Raw genomic sequence first — 17,642 nt, forward strand, 5'->3', positions numbered from 1 at the left:
CACAGAGTCAGAAGTCACCCCTGAGCATGGTCAGGTGTGGCCCAAAAACCAAAATAATAATAATAATAATAATAATAATAATTAATAAAATAAAAACCTTTGTGACCGTAACATTCCTTCCTCCTCCTCTCTCTCCTTATATCTCCCAATATCAGTCAGCTAAAGTTTTATTACCTCCTCCATGCTTTATGTATAGGCCTAATTTTAAAGCTAATATCCAATAATAAAAATTGTAATTATTGTGACCATCTGTCACATCATTTATCACAGAGTCAGAAAGTCTTAATAATACTCTTTACCAGCCTTAACCCAGTCCTGGTGCACCAAGTGACCAAGATGGGTCAAGTAGAATATAAAAACACAGGTCCTTCTGTGATCCCCATTTCACCCACTGGAATATTTTGTGAAATAGCAAGGAGTCAGAGGACCAACAATAGAATTTAACAAGCCCCCTGAGGAACCCACTTTTTTGGTGGAAGTCACTTTCCCACCTGCAACAAGAACACTGTTCTAAAGATGTAAAATTTTCCTTAAGTCTTTAGTGTTTTGAGCTCTCTAAATACACATCTTATTTTTAGCTATATGGTTTACCTTTTATGGAACCTTTGAATTTAAAAATCTCCTTAGCTCTGGATATAATTCTTAACAATTTCCTTCACTTTGTTAAAAATAGAAAAACCAGGCCAAAATGGAGTTATTTATGCCAGGATCCACCCAGAATTAATACCTAACCTAATTGCAGTTTCAGTCTCTCCCAAAGTATAATCAATCTGGAGTTTCTTGATCAGCGCTAGTTAAGTAATCTGTATGATAAGATCTTCCTGCTTTCCTAAGGGGAGGAAACTTTGCCCAAAGTATTTTTTATCATCATCATCATTATTATATAATTTTTCTTTTCAATAAACTTGGTCTATATTATTCTTTCTGCTAAAATATAAATAAATAAATAATAAAATAAAACCTTCTACATCCCCTTACAGAGACTTTTGCTGAAAGGTGCTGCCTTATTCATTTAATAAAGTCAGTTAGAACTGTATTTATGAACCTGTGTTTTAACTTCTCTTTCTTCTTTTTGGTTTTTCGGGCCACACCCGTTTGATGCTCAGGGGTTAGTCCTGGCTAAGCGCTCAGAAATTGCCCCTGGCTTGGGGGGACCATATGGGACACGGGGGGATCAAACCGCGGACCTTCTTTGGCTAGCACTTGCAAGGCGCTTACCTCTAGCGCCACCTTGATTGCCCCTTAACTTCTCTTTCTTTTTTTTTTTTTTTTTTTTTTTGGTTTTTGGGCCACACCCAGTAACGCTCAGGGGTTACTCCTGGCTATGTGCTCAGAAGTTGCTCCTGGCTTGGGGGACCATATGGGACACCGGGGGATCGAACCGCGGTCCGTCCAAGGTTAGCGCAGGCAAGGCAGGCACCTTACCTTTAGCGCCACCGCCGGGCCCCAACTTCTCTTTCTTAAGTGTTTTGTATTTCTTAAACTCTAGAACTGTAACTGGTTTCTGAACACCTTAAGTTCAAAGTTTCTTCAAAGTCCTTCAGGGCAACTTGGTGACCTCTCTCCTTTTAGAATGTAGATTGCTATATCCTGAGGTTTCTTTCCTGCGTTCCACCTAAAAACTTCTCAGAGTAGCTCCTTTCCTTTTCTCATGTTTTTTCAACTCAGTGAATTTTCATTTCATCAAAATTGCTTTTCAGTCATGATCATCTATAATTCTTTCTATGTTTGTGAACTGCACCATGTTATATTGTTTCATTCCTTTATAAGAGGCATAAGTGGGGCCGGGCGGTGGCGCTGGAGGTAAGGTGCCTGCCTTGCCTGCGCTAGCCTAGGACAGACCGCGGTTCGATTCCCCGCCGTCCCATATGGTCCCCCAAGAAGCCAGGAGCAACTTCTGAGTGCATAGCCAGGAGTAACCCCTGAGCGTCACAGGGTGTGGCCCAAAAACCAAAAAAAAAAAAAAAAAAAAAAAATAAGAGGCATAAGTAAGAATGATTACTTTTACATGTTGAATTGAAGCTCCAATTATGACTTTAAAAGGTCATTTTACCGTGGTTCGAATCCTGACATCCCATGTGGTCCCCCGTGCCTGCCAGGGGCAATTTCTGGGCGTGCAGCCAGGAGTAACCCCTGAGCTCTGCCAGTGTGACACAAAAACAAACAAACAAACAAGGTCATTTTAAAGACAAGATTTTCTTGACAGAGTATGTTTCCTGTGGTTACAAATGTGGCATGACACACAGAATTAAAATCTTAATTACATAATACAGAAAAAGAGCATTATAGTAGAAGTATACATATAGAACCTGAAAGGATTTCTCTTGGCTTCCATCAGAGATCAACATTTCCATTGAAGATTTTTTAAAAGTCATATTAAAAATATTTCTAATTCTGAGTTTGTTTATTCGTTTATCTTCTCCTTTCACAAATAGGCATTGAAAGCCAATGATATCAAAGAACCTTAGAGAGTTTTTATAAAATGAATTAGCATGGTCCTTTTTTGCTCTAAGTCAAGGCAACCATTCATGTAACTATATACTCAATGAAATATTTGACATGACATGTAGGTACATATATTGGGTATGACAAATGTTTTATACAAACTAATTAAATATAGTACTTGAGTCGTAAATTTTGAGTAGGGTTTTATTTGACTAAGTGAAAAGACATCAAAAAGAGAGAGAAACTATGTTCACAATATTTAGAGGAAAAGAAAAAAATGGATGGTTTTGTTCTAGGAACTGTGAAATGTCTGGACTTTCTGAAGAACATATTCCAGATGGAGAATATAGACATGAAGAACGTTTCCTAACTGGTTAATGCATGTGGGTTTTATTCTACAAGGCAATAGGGGAAAAAAGCTTTGAAGCTTTTTTTATCAGAAAGAATAGAAAACGGGGCCGGAGAGATAGCATGGAGGTAAGGCGTTTGCCTTTCATGCAGAAGGTCATTGGTTCGAATCCTGGCATCCCATATGCGCCCCCGAGAAAGCCAGGAGCTATTTCTGAGCATGGAGCCAGGAGTAAACCCTGAGCGCTGCCGGGTGTGGCCCAAAAACCAAAAAAAAAAAAAAAAAAAAAAAGAGTAAAAAATAAAATAAGGTTTAATAATAAGATAATTTTGTTTCTCAGGACCGGAGAGATAGCACAGCGGTGTTTGCCTTGCAAGCAGCCTATCCAGGACCAAAGGTGGTTGGTTCGAATCCCGGTGTCTCATATGGTCCCCCGTGCCTGCCAGGAACTATTTCTGAGCAGACAGCCAGGAGTAACCCCTGAGCACCGCTGGGTGTGGCCCAAAAACCAAAATAATAATAATAATATATAATTTTGCTTCTCTTTACATTTTTATTCTTCATAAATTCCTTTTCTTTGTTTTGTTTTTGTTTGTTTGTTTGTTTGTTTTTGCTTTTTGGGCCACACCCGGTGACGCACAGGGGTTACTCCTGACTATGCACTCAGAAATCGCTCCTGGCTTGGGGAACCACGGTCCATCCTGGGTCAGCTGCTTGCAAGACAAATGCCTTACTGCTGAGCTAGCCCCATAAATTCCTTTTCTATCTATTTGATCCCTAGCACAATTCTATAGTATAGGTGTTATTGCTGTTTATCGATTGAATTAGCTTAGGGTACACATTTCCTGATTCTCAGTTCAGTTCACTTTGAATCTACTTCTACTGCAGAAAGATGAGAGTTAAAGGCTTGTACAAAAGATTTCTTGTGGGGACCAGAGAGATAGCACAGCCTTGCATGCAACCAATCCAGGAGGGATGGTGGCTCGAATTCCGGCATCCCATATGGTCCTCTGAGCTGGCCAGGGGCGATTTCTGAGCGCAGAACCAGGAGTAACCCCTGAGGGCTGCCAGGTGTGACCAAAAACAAACAAGCGAAAAAGATTTCCTTTATTTTTTTTGGGGGGGGGCCACACCCGGCGGTGCTCAGGGGTTACTCCTGGCTGTCTGCTTAGAAGTAGCTCCTGGCAGGCACGGGGGACCATATGGGACACCGAGATTTGAACCAACCACCTTAGGTCCTGGATCTGCTGCTTGCAAGGCAAACTCCGCTGTGCTATCTCTCCAGGCCCAAGATTTCCTTTATTAGTGAGGAGTCCTGAATACAGTAAGTGCAGTACCTAATGAATGTAATAACTGCTGGGTTGTTGAAGTTCAGAAGTGAATACTTTGCAAAGCAATTCAAATTAAAGGTTAAAAAAGAATAAAGCTTCTTTTTATAGCAAGTTTGGGTCTCCCATGAAGGCAGCAGGAATATATTTATGTTACTTTTCACAATGCCAGGCACACAGTGTTGTCCAATAATGGTAACTGATGCTTTCATTCTCCTCAACCAAACATTGACCCTACAAATGACAGGGTCCACTTTAGGCCCTGCAATGTTCCAACTATCCTAAATGTTTTAAATTGCCTAGCACAAACCCAGGCTCACATCACTCCAACAGAATGAAATTAAATGCCTTCCTAAAATGACAAAGATACGCTTGTTTAAGTAACAACTGTAGGATTCTCCCAACAATATATAGGACATATAAAAACTACGAGCATAACATCTCACAGCTGTTCATTTTTTTTTTTTTTTTTTTTTTTTTTGGTTTTTGGTGTTTTGGGCCACACCCATTTGATGCTCAGGGGTTACTCCTGGCTATGCGCTCAGAAGTTGCTCCTGGCTTGGGGGACCATATGGGACGCCGAGGGATCGAACCGCGGTCCGTCCTAGGCTAGCGCAGGTAAGGCAGGCACCTTACCTCTAGCGCCACCGCCCGGCCCCACAGCTGTTCATTTTAACGATCAACAGTGGACAACTGGTAAGAACTCAAACCATATTTTTTGTTGTTCTTTTAATCGTTGGTACTATTTATTTTCTAATAGGTTCCCTGCTAATAACACAAATATGATCCCTAAAAATAAGGATTTTTCAGGAAAGATCTTGCATATGTTAACAAAGATTTGCATTTGATTCCATTTCTCTAATAATAAAATGTAGAGATGAAGATGAAATTTTTCTAGCACTTTTTTTTTTTTTTTTTTTTTTTTTTTTTGGTTTTTGGGCCACACCCGGTGATGCTCAGGGGTTACTCCTGGCTATGCACTCAGAAGTCGCTCCTGGCTTGGGGGACCATATGGGACGCCGGGGGATCAAACCGCGGTCCGTCCAAGGCTAGAGCAGGCAAGGCAGGCACCTTACCATTAGCGTCACCACCCGGCCCCCTTCACTTTTAAAGGTTATTTATAAATCAGTTAAAACATTGCACTCCTTTATTTTATGGCCCTCCTAGGTTCTCTCTTAGAGAACACTGAACCTTCACACAAAACTCCAGTGCTGACTTTCTCACCTAGCTCAGAACCCTCTTCATTATTTCTTAGGAGTACTGATAGAAGTGATGAAGCAAAAATTAACATCCCTTGCCCTAATTTTCTAAAAAAGTGGTTTCCTTGTTTTGTTTTCTGGTTTTTACATTTCATTGTTTAGCATAGAAAAATCCATCTTGACGAGAAATCTTGTGGAAGCCTAATGTATAAACTGTGAAAAACCAAGTGAATGAAGTTGAAGAAAACAGAGGAAAAGAGGTTGGGTGGATGGAAGGAATAAATCTCTGGCAGCTTACTCTCCCTTACTCTGAAACCTTTGCTGGCCTCAGAATAAAACTATCCACCCAGAAGATGTCTGAAGTAAGTCTGGATTTTTTCCTGATCCTAGGGATATATATATATATATATATATATATATATATATATATATATATATATATATATATATATATAAACATCAAAGTCCTGAATTAGAGTTACAAACTTAGGTGTTTAAAACAATCTACTTGGCCACTTCACTCATATTTTTTCCCACAATTATTTCTTTAATATCTCTGAAGTATTATGAAAGCTGTTAAAGGTAGCAGTGTTGCAGTAGTAAACAAATGATTTTAAATTTTCTGCTTTCCTTCCAGGAAATAATTTTCTATATGATAAAAGAGTAATATAAATAATTAGTTTAATGTGATGGTAATAAGAGAAGAGATAAGGGGCCAGAGCAGTGGCTCAAATGGTAAGGCGTCTGCCTTGCTCGCGCTAGCCTAGGATGGACCGTGGTTCGATCCCCCAGCATCCCATATAATCTCCAAGCCAGGAGCAATTTCTGAGCGCACAGCCAGGAGTAACCACTGAGCGTCACAGGTATAGCCCAAAAACCAAAAACCAAACACCCCCCCCCAAAAAAAAAGAAAAAGAAAAAAGAAAAAAAAGAGATAAAAGAAAAATAGAATAAGAAAATAATACAAATATATTTACCTGGCAGGGGAAATACCATAGTCACTAAGGTGTTTTTCCTAGGTTGAGGCTTATCCATAGCACTCTGGACATGCTGACACCTGCAATTTCCCCAAATGTGGGAAACTAAACTGCATAATTTGTGGTACTAGGGGATTGTGTTCTCTATCTCCCCTGGAAAATAAAAGAAAAGAATACAAATATAGAAACACATGACTGGGAGTGTAGGATCAGGAAAGGTCTTTAGAGGGTGACCTTCAATCTGTAAATCAATAAAGTGAGATGCTTGGAATAAGAGCTGCTGTACATGTGGAAGAAATAGTAAGCACAAATGAGCTGAAGCAAGCAAATGCTTGGGATATTTGAGAAAAGAGTAAGAAAACCAAAGTAAGAAATGTGGCAAAAAGTGAGATCGGTAGAAGATACGGTTAGAAAGAGAGATTATCTTAAGAAGAGGCCAGATGACCCTCAAACTTTTTACTCTAGGCCCCAGCCACACCATGGACTAGATGTTCAGTAACTGTGTTGGAGAAAAACTGAAAGTCATTGTTTTAATAAAGAAGCATTAAAGAAATTTCTCAAATTTCCCAACTTTCCATCAGAAAGTTAGATGTGGCAAATTATTTAATGTATTTGTTTGATTGAAGGTCAGAACTCACTGTCTCTATCGAGAGCAGTCTTCATTCCACGTGACCCTGGAGGGAAGTTACCCCACAGTTTTCAGGATTGCATCTCCCAAATAAGTTTCTGATTTTTTTGTTTGTTTGTTTGTTTGTTTTTCTGCCACACACTGCTCAGGGGTTATTCCTGGCTATCAGCTCAGAAATCACTCCTGGCTTGGGGGACCATATGGGACACTGGTTGGTCCAACTGCGGTCCATCCTAGATTAGTGGCAATGCAAGGTAAACGCCCTACTGCTTGCTCCACTGCTCCGGCCCCAGTTTCTCCACCCTCTTGAAAAAGAAATAATGACTGGCAAAGAAAGAAAAGAAAGAATACTGTTAATAGATTATATATATATATATAATCTATTAACAGTATTCTTTCTTTATATATATATAACCTTTTTTAAAACCAATAAAGGAACAAATAATTGCAAAATCAATGTCCTCACACTGGTAACTCTGAGCTTTCACAATTTTTCTCTCAATTGAAGTGGTTTCACTAGCTTGACCACTTCATGCTAAGTTCAGTATAATTTTAGAGCTCAACTGATATTCAGAGATGAAAATTGGTTGAGTCTTTTATTTGTATTTCTGGAAGCTGATCTTTTTTTTAGCAACATTGCTTGGGTTGAACAATTTACAAATGAGGTAGTTTCTATTGCCCAGTCCTCATAAAATCTTACCAAGTAGGCATATATCCAGTTTTTCTTCTTGTAAGGATAACCAAAGTTCTCTTGCATTCTCTTTACTCATCCTGACTGATAACCGTGTTTAAAATTTCCCTTTCAATTTTTGATTAAGCACTCAATAGCCAAAAGTTATCTTATATGAAATTCTAATATTCTAATATTACCAAACTATTAAACAAAGAAATGCAACCTTGGCTTTTAAAGAAATTTTCTTAATAGTATATTATATCTTTGGTGTAAAGAGGTTAATTTCAGACCGTCATCACAATTTTAAAAAATGACATAAATTCATGCAACATAACATATAGTAGTTTGAACTGTTGCTTACAGTTTCAAGTGAGGAAAAAGTAGGATATTAGCAGCAAGGACGATAGTACAGAGAATAGAGCATTTGCCTTGCATGAGTTCATCTTGTGTTCTATCTCTGGCCTCCTATATGGTATTCTCAGCTTGCTAGGAGTAATTTTTTTTTTCCGGTTTTTGGGTCATACCCGGCTGTGCTCAGGGATTACTCCTGGCTCTGTGCTCATAAATAGCTCCTGGCAGGCTCAGAGGAACATATGGGATGCCAGGATTTGAACCACCATCTGTCCTGGTTAGACTGTATGCAAGGCAAACACCCACCGCTATGCTATCTCTTCAGTCCCTAGGAGTGATTTCTGAGCACAAAGCCAGAAATAACTCCTGTGCGCTGCCAGGGATGGCCCAGTAACAACAATTAGCAAAGGATCTAGGTTACTGGGATAAACATATAATTCACTAACTGATAATGAGAGTCTTATGACTATCGTAGTGTCCATAAAGCTGTATACAAGCATAAGTTTCTTAAAAATAGCCATATAGTCATCATGATGTATTGGTAAGTTCTTTAAATATAAAATGTGCTTGATTTTTAAATTAATGGTCTAATAGTTATGACATATTTGAATGGAACAATTAAAATGACATTTATTGAATCTTTGCAAACTATATAGTAATAAAAAGACAATAATACTATGGAGTAAATCTTTTATTATGATTCTAAGGAGATAGAACGGATTACCTCTTGAATACATCTTTTTACAGTATTAGAAGTATTTTTAGAGAATCAAGATGTTACAAATGTTATTTTAGGCTGAAAAATAAAACCCTCTAGGTCTATTGCAAGTCTAACTTGCAACTATTATAGCTTAGGTCAAGCAATAGTTTCATAGGTAAGAACTCAGATCTTGCAGTCTAACTAAACTGGGTTTAAGTTCATTAATATAACAATGAGCTTATTTCAGCTGTATCACTTATTTAAATGCTATATCTCCGTCAATGTCAAAAAACATGATTATCACTGTTTTAAGAAAATAAGGTAGGGTCTGGATATAAGGTACATAAGACACGAAGTATGAAATGTATATTCAATATTATTTGCATAAAATTTACTTCATTTCTTAAATCCCTATGCTGTTGCATTTTATTAGTTTTCATTTTAAAATTAATATAAATTATAAATATAATGTGAGTTAATATAAATATAGCTTTTTCCCTCTTTAAAAATTTAACTATAATTGTAGGATTAATGTGATTAATAAAAGAATAAACTTTTTAAATGATTAAATGAGTAGAAATGTATTTATTCACACACATTCAAAAATGTGTGGGTTCTTTACAATTTGCAGGGTCTTTACATTACTGGGCTTTAGAAGACATCTGGCTGAATATGACTTCTATTGCAGGAATCCCTTTTTCATTTTATCCTTCTGAAGTTCTTTCAAAAAGGAGCATACTTTAACCTCTTAACCCGAAAGGGAGTGAGATGTGTGTATATGTAGAAGTCAAGAAAAGAAGGCACTTGAATAGTCACAAGTGTACTTGGGTCCTAGCACCTCTCTCGGTCAGAACCATTCTAAAATTTGACATTCAGGTCTTTACAGAGGAGAGCTAACAAAGCAATCTTTTTCCTCTCCTCTGATCTGCTTGGGAAAGCTAGGTTAGACCATCCTACTCTATTTCATGAAATCTACTGAAGAACATTGGATTCAGAGCAATTGTTTTCTCAGGAGGTGAACTTCCTTCAATACAATGATTATGATAGATGTTAAAGTTACTCTAAAATTCCCCTGTGCCACTGTTAACCAATTCAGTCGTTATTTGCAGCCTCGCCCTTTATTCTAATACAACAATCTTGAATCTTTGGGACTTTCTGTGATATCTTGTGAACCTTCTATTCTTTTCTCTCTTGAGATCCCACTTCAATAACCTACTGGAGATCTTCAAAAATAAGACCTCTGCTACACAGGTTTTCCCCTACTTGATCTAATTTGTAGAACAATAATTTTCTTATGTTCTTTTTGTTGTTGTTGTTAATGTTGCTCTTTGGAGGCCACACTCCACAGTGTTCAAGGTTTCTTACCTTATTCTGTGCTCAGGAGACCACATAGGGTTCTGGAATAGAGTCTAGGTCAGCTGCAAATAAAGCAAGTGCCTTAACCCCCAATCTCTTCATTCTCAGATTGGTCATTGTTATAAATTACAGTACGAAAATTAATTTAGACATTTAAATTATACCTATAACTAAGATTTAAACCTGTCCTGTGATTTAAAGGACTGTTCTGGGAATCCTTAGCATCTAATTTTATCTAGACCCAAGATTCACATGGAATAAAAATAAACACATCTCTATTCCCAACTCCTCTGCTGTAGTGCCTATAAACTTTTCTTCCACTAACACAGCACATATTCTTTATTTGGGGAGAAAGAGGGGAAAAGCCTATATTATATATAAAATTATTTACATATAAAATTTCAAAGCATAGGGCCAGGAGAGATAGCACAGCAGCGTTTGCCTTGCAAGCAGCCGATCCAGGACCAAAGGTGGTTGGTTCGAATCCTGGTGTCCCATATGGTCCCCCGTGCCTGCCAGGAGCTATTTCTGAGCAGAAAGCCAGGAGTCACCCCTGAGCAAAGCCGGGTGTGGCCCCCCCCAAAAAAAAAATTATTTCAAAGCATACACAAAATATAATGTAAATGTAAATCAATAAAGTTCAAAATCCTTAAAGCATTTGCAGCTCAAGAAATTAGTATAGATAACATTTAAATCTGTGGAAGTGAGTGGAATAGTTTTAAGAGTGTTAAATGAGAGACTAAAACCTCAGGGTCAAAATCTAAGAATGCCACACTTAGAAGTTGGTCAGAAAGATAGTAGAACCAAATATATATATATTTAAATGAATCTTTTATTAGGTAGAAACTAACAGGCTTTCCTGATTTAGGATGAGGTGAGTCAAATACAAAATGTATTAGGTAGGCTCACATTATATATACATACACGTCTGATATAAAAGGAGAATTGCTCCAGAAGAAGCAAAGAATATGAAAACAAGGAGCTGAAGGCTAGAGTTACATTCTCAGCTCAGGTTCTTTCTATTTATATGATATTGGACAGGAACATGACTGTCCTGAGCATCAGTCAATTCCTCCACAAAAGGAGAAATAAAAATACCTGTCTCATAGAGCTGATGTGAGAACCTGTCAAATAGATGCATTCTATTTTAATTTACATTGTAAATTAGAAAACATTGTTTTTTTTGTTTTTTGGTTTTTTTTTTTTTGGTTTTTGGGCCACACCCGGCGGTGCTCAGGGGTTACTCCTGGCTGTCTGCTCAGAAATAGCTCCTGGCAGGCATGGGGGACCATATGGGACACCGGGATTTGAACCAACCACCTTTGGTCCTGGATCGGCTGCTTGCAAGGCAAACACCTCTGTGCTATCTCTCCGGGCCCTAGAAAACATTGTTAATCTTAGATTGCATTTTTTCAACTCAAGGGCCTGCCCTAAATCCATTTCTTTCTTGCCAGTCCTTTGAATTCCTGATTTTCCTGATGATATCTCTGATCTTATCTGTTGCCTGATAAGCCAGGATCTTAGAACCAGTTGCCTACTATCAGAGCTTTTTTTGTTTTGCTGTGTTTTGGTTTAGGGTCACACCCTGTGGTACTCAGGGGTTAGTACTCCTAGCTCTGTACTCAGGAATTATTCCTGATGGGACTCAGGGGACCATATAAGATTGCTACAATAAAACCCTGATTGATCATATGCAAGACAAATGCCCTACCTGCTGCACTATCCACCCTGACCCTACCCCTCACCCCACTTCCCCAAAAATCTTCAATTTGGGCCACATTCAGCAGTGTTCAGGAACTCTCTCAGCTTAGTTCTTGTGGGATCATATGGTACTAAGGATCAAAAGCAGGCCTTCCACTTGCAAAACATACTCAGCCCATTGAGCTACCTCTGGTTCTTTTTTTTTTTCCTAAACATTATTTATTGATTGATTGATTGGCTTTTGGGCTACACCCAGAAGTGCCTAGGGGTTATTCCTGGCTCTGCACTCAGAAATCGCCCCTGGCAGGCTGGGGACAGTACGGGATGCCAGGAATCAAACCTGGTCCCTCCCTGGTCTGGTTGGCCACAGGCAAGGCAAATACCCTACTGCTGTGCAATCTCTCCAGCCCCTGTTTTTGTTTTTAATTGAAGGACCATACCCAGCAATGATCAGCACCCTACCCACTGTACTTCTCTCATTTTCTTTGAGTTTTTTTAAATTTAAACACCATGATTGGGGCCAGAGTGATATCACAATGGTAGGGTGTTTGCCTTGCAAGTGACCTACCCTGAGGGACCCGGTTCGATTTCCTGGCATCCCATATGGGCCCCAGCCTGCCAGGGACGATTTCTGAGTGCAGAGCCAGGGGGTAACCCCTGAGTGCTGCTGGGTGTGGCACAAAAACTAATCAATCAATAAGTAAATAAAGTTTAAAAAATAAATAATAAACATCATGATAAAAGTTTATTCATATTAGTTTTGTTTTTCACAGATAAAGCTATTCATAATTGAGTTACAGTCAATACAATGTGTAACAATCTTCACCAGAGTGTATTTCCTGCCACCAATATCAACAGTTTCTCTCTCTCTTACTCTCCCTGATGACATCTTACCTCCCGCCCACCCATCTGCCATCTGTCTGCCTCCAGGTCAGGCATTTCACTTCTCTCTTCTCTCTCTCTCTCTCTCTCTCTCTCTCTCTCTCTCTCTCTCTCTCTCTCTCTCTCTCTCTCTCTCCCTCTCTCTCTCTTTCTCATCTCTCTATCTCTTTGTCTCTATCTCTCTTTCTCCTTTTAATTTTTTTTTGCTTTCTTTTGGGGGAGTCACACCTGGCAGTACTCAGGTTACTCCTGGCTCTGCACTCAGAAATCACTCCTGGCAGCTCAGGGGACCCTATGGGATGCCAGGATTTGAACTACCATCCTTCTGCATGCAAGGCAAACACCCTACCTCCATGCTATCTCTCCAGCCCTTCTCCTTTTAATTTTTGACACTGTGGTTTACACTACTGTTAATGAAGGGGTATCATGCATGTCCCTTTCATAGGAGACCCTTCTCAATTCTAACTGCACTCTCTGTTCTTTGTGACAGGCTTCCTACCATGGACATATTCAACTAATCCTCATCTCTATTGTCTCTGGACATTATCCTTACACTTTTTTATTTTCATTATATCCCACAGAAGACTGAGATTATTGTATATTTATCTCTCTCCCTCTGACTCATTTCACTTAACATAATGTTTTCCATGTCCATTCATGTATAAGCAAATTTCATGACTTCGTTGTTCCTAACACAGCTGCTTACTATATCCATTGTGTAGATATACCTCGATTTCTTTTGCCACTCACCTGTTGTCAGGAACCTGGGTTGCTTCCAGATTCCAGGAATCTTTTGATTTCATCTTTTATTTATTTTGAATTAACTTTTTAAAATGTTTTAATATCTTTATTTAAATACCATGATTATAAACATGTTTGTAGTTGGGTTTTAATCATAAAAAGCCTGTCTGGAATGGAGGCAGGGGGTGGGGGGAAATGTGGGGCATTGGTGGTGTAAATTTTCTTTTTTTCATTTTATTTTTTGGGGTTTTTTTGGGGGGAGGTCACACCTGGTGATGCTCAGGGGTTACTCCTGGCTATGCACTCAGAAGTCACTCCTGGCTTGGGGGACCATATGGGACGCCAGGGGATGGAACCGTGGTCTGTCCTAGGCTAGCGCAGGCAAGGCAGGCACCTTACCTCTAGCGCCACTGCCCGGCCCCAATTTTCTTTTTTTAAATAAAATTTTATTTAAGCTCCATGGTTACAAACATGTTTGTAGTTGGATTTCAGCTATAAAATGTCCTTTTATCATTAATTTCATCCCTAACCCACTAACTGTACTGAACAGTGACTGAACAGTCACTACTGAAGTGAGCTGTTTTATTTCCAAGTGTTAAAGTTCTTTCTCTGTGTCTGTATAATTCACTTCTAATTTTAGTGCATGATTATGTGAAAAGGTAGTTGATACAATTTCTATCCTCTTGATTTTATGGAGGTATGTTTTGTGGCCTGGTATGTGGTCTATCTTAGAGAATGTCTCATGTACATTGGAAAAGAATGTGTATTCAGCTTTTTGAGGATGGAGAGTCCTATATATATCTACTAAGCCATTTTATTCCATTTCTTCCTTCAGAACCAGGATATCCTTGCTGAGTTTTAGCTTGGTTGACCAAAAAAAAGGTGACTGGGCAGTGTTGAAATCTCCCACTATTATTGGGTTGTTAGTGATGACTTTCTTTTTTTTTTTTTTCTTTTTTTTTCTTTTTTTTTTTTTGTTTTTTGGGTTACTCCTGGCTGTCTGCTCAGAAATAGCTCCTGGCAGGCACGGGGGACCATATGGGACACCAGAATTCGAACCAACCACCTTTGGTCCTGGATCGGCTGCTTGCAAGGCAAACGCCGCTGTGCTATCTCTCTGGGAAGTGATGACTTTCTTCAAAACTCTCAGCAATTCTTTTAAATATTTTTCTGGTGCCTCATTGGGTGCATATATGTTTAGGAGTGTTATTTCATCCTATTGTACATATCCCTTAATTATTAAGAAATGTCCATCTCTGTCTCACAACATTTTTTAGCTTAAAGTCTGTGTTTTCTGATATTAGTATGACCATCCCAGTCTTTTTAAAGGAGTTATCTGCTTGAATGATTGTCCTATAACCTTTGACTCTAATCTATGTTTGCTCTGACTTTTCGAATGTGTTTCTTACAGGCAGCAAAATGTTGGGATTCAACATTTTGATTGATTTTGTCACTCTGTGTCTCTTAATTGGTGCATTTAGTCTATTGATATTGAGATGATTGTTATGAGACTGAGTGTCATCTTTTTATAAGAGTTTTGTTTTGTGTGTTGGTCTGCCTTGCCTTAAAATAAATTCTTAAGCCCTTCTTTTAAAGTTTGTCTTGAGTCTGCAATGTTTCTGAGTTGTTGTTTATCTGTGAAGCTATGTACCCTTCCTTCAAACTCAAATGAGAGTCTGGCTAGGTGAAGTACCTTTGATGAAGCATTCATTTCGTTGAGTTTTTTCACTATATCTACCATTAACTTCAGGCCTTGAGAGTTGCTTATGATAAATCTCCTATAAATCTTTTTCTATCTTTTTTTGTTTGTTGGTTTTTGGCTCACATCCAGCAGTGCTCAGGGGTTACTCTTGGCTCTACGCTCAGAAATCGCTCCTGGCAGGCTCGGGGGATCATATAGAGTTCTGGGATTCGAACCACCGTCCTTCTGCTTGCAAGGCAATCGCCCTACCTCCATGCTATCTCTCCGGCCCCTGCTGTAAATCTTAAGGTAGCCTCTTTGTATATAATTTCTGTTTTTGATCTTAGAGAAGAGGACATAATTGTGGTCTACAATGTAGGTATACTTCTACTGACCCACTCCCAGGCCTTCCCCAAAATATTTTTGACAATTAGCTTATAATATCACTTTCTTAGTATATCCCACTTCCTGTTTTTTTGTTTTGCTTTGTTGGAGTTTTATTGTTTTTATTTGTAAACCACACCCTATATCACTAAACCCAGGCCTCAAGCAAGCAGAGTGGTGTTCTCATCCTTTGATCTATCTCTATGACACTCTCAATTGTTTACTTGCTTGTTTTGCAAAGGCTAGTTTCAGATTTTCCAAATGACCGAAAAATAACAGCTCTTTTGCTTGCTGTATCAAGAGCATTCTAATATTCTTGTATTTTATAATTTATATTTAAACTCCAAATAAAGCTTAGAGCATCAAAAACAAAAACTCTTTAGAATATCTTCTGGTGGGGCCGGATAGATAGTATGGAGGTAAGACGTTTGCCTTACATGCAGAAAGATGGTGGTTTGAATCCTGGCATCCCATGGTCCTATGGTCCTATGGTCCCTGAGACTGACAGGAACAATTTCTGATTATAGAGTCAGGAGTAACCCCTGAGTGCTGCCAGGTGTGACCCAAAAACCAAAAACCAAAAAAAAAAAAAAAAAAAAAAAGAGCTTATATATTTAACTGTCCCCTGCCAAACTTATATATTTTAACTGTCCCCTGCCGAACTTATATATTTTAACTGTCCCCTGCCCCCCACACACACACACACCTTGAGGTGTATTTAAGAGATTACCTGATGAAATAGTAAGGGTGAGTTAATGGTTCTGAAAATTGATCACAGGTCAAAACAATATGAAAGTTGGTAAGATAGTTCCCTGACCAACGCTCAGATTGTGACTCCATAGGTCCAGAGCTACTGCCGCTGCTCTCATCAATTGGGACACCAATTTCCATATTTTAGCAGTTACTGGAACAAAATCTTGCTAATACTGGGTTCAATGCCCGCCACATTCTTGAAGTGTCAGATAAAAATTAACAAGGTTTGCAAAGAAGATAAATTAGAAGGGGCTATATAACACATTCTGTCTTCCTGAATTACTTGACTTTCCTTTTTAATAACTAAAATTCCAGGATGGAAGCTGATGAGGGAAGTTTTCCGAATATTTTTCAACTGTATTGTCACAAGGCTTACTCCTGTCAGGACTCAAGGGATCCTATACAGTGCCAGGGATCAAAGGCCCAATGGCCATGTGCAAGGCCAAGAGTTTTACCACTGTATTGTACTCTCTCTAGCCTGTTATTTTGTCCTGAGTAAGAATCACCTCCACTTCTGTACATTTTGGTACTGCAGGCAAGCCACTTTAGTTTTTATTACCTAATCTGTAAGAATGGGTAAAATAAAATTTACAGTGAATTGCTGTGAGGATTATAGAACTCTAAATAAAGCATATTTAGGTCAAAAATGGTTTGTATATATTGGCTAAGATTTTAGCTAATTTATATAAAGAAATTCTAATGGTCTTAAGACTAGTGGCTAAAACTACACAACAGTCAAAGCAGTAACTCTAATTTTTTTTTTCCTTTGGCTTTTGGGTCACACCTGGCAGTGCTCAGGGATTACTCCTGGCTCTATGCTCAGAAATTGCTCCTGGCAGGCACGAGCGACCATATGGGATGCCGGATTCAAACCACCATCCTTCTGCGTCTAAGGCAAACGCCTTACCGCAGTGCTATATCTCCGGCCCCTTAGCAGTAGCTCTAATTTGAGAACTATTTAATTATAGTCCATTTTGTTGACTATTTTGTAGTCCATTTTATGGTGGTGAACTGATTTGAGAAATTTTGGCCTGGAACTCCAGGACAGTGTTCTCAATCCATGAACTATAAAGGAGAATTCCCAGGAGGATCACTAAAAATTCTAGGTTCCTAAGCTCTTCCCCAAAATCATTTGGGGGTAGAATTCTAGGAATTCTAATAGGCAAATACCTGAAAGACCTCTCACTTTAGGACCACAATAAGCCCTAAACATGATTTGGGTCCTGAAAGAATATATATAGTGCAGGGGTCTCAAAACCACGGTCAGTGGGCCCACCCAGGACATTTAGCCAGTGCTTTTGCTGCCCGCTGCCTGTCCTGCTTAATTGACTCAACATACAGTGCACATGTGTGGATTTTGCACTGTGCTGACTCCTTCTCTGGAACCCTCCTCTCAGTGTCTCACTGTCTCAATGTCTGGCAGGGGTTCTCAAATTAGCCACTATTGTTCATAGCACAGCGGCATTTGCCTTGCAAGCAGCCGATTCAGGACCA

General features: G+C 39.0%; 1 protein-coding gene and 1 non-coding gene across 2 annotated transcripts in view; both read left to right on the forward strand.

The window, feature by feature from the left end:
* The window catches only part of ABHD17B (abhydrolase domain containing 17B, depalmitoylase), a 584,428-nt gene that overhangs the window by 56,989 nt on the left and 509,797 nt on the right, over positions 1–17,642 (forward strand). The window lies entirely within an intron of this gene.
* Positions 6,291–6,454, forward strand: LOC126005289 (U1 spliceosomal RNA). Its single transcript, XR_007494438.1, has one exon. It is a non-coding gene; the product is annotated as a U1 spliceosomal RNA (small nuclear RNA).

The sequence above is a fragment of the Suncus etruscus genome, chromosome 3 (genome assembly GCF_024139225.1).
Source record: "Suncus etruscus isolate mSunEtr1 chromosome 3, mSunEtr1.pri.cur, whole genome shotgun sequence".
Taxonomy (NCBI): domain Eukaryota; kingdom Metazoa; phylum Chordata; class Mammalia; order Eulipotyphla; family Soricidae; genus Suncus; species Suncus etruscus.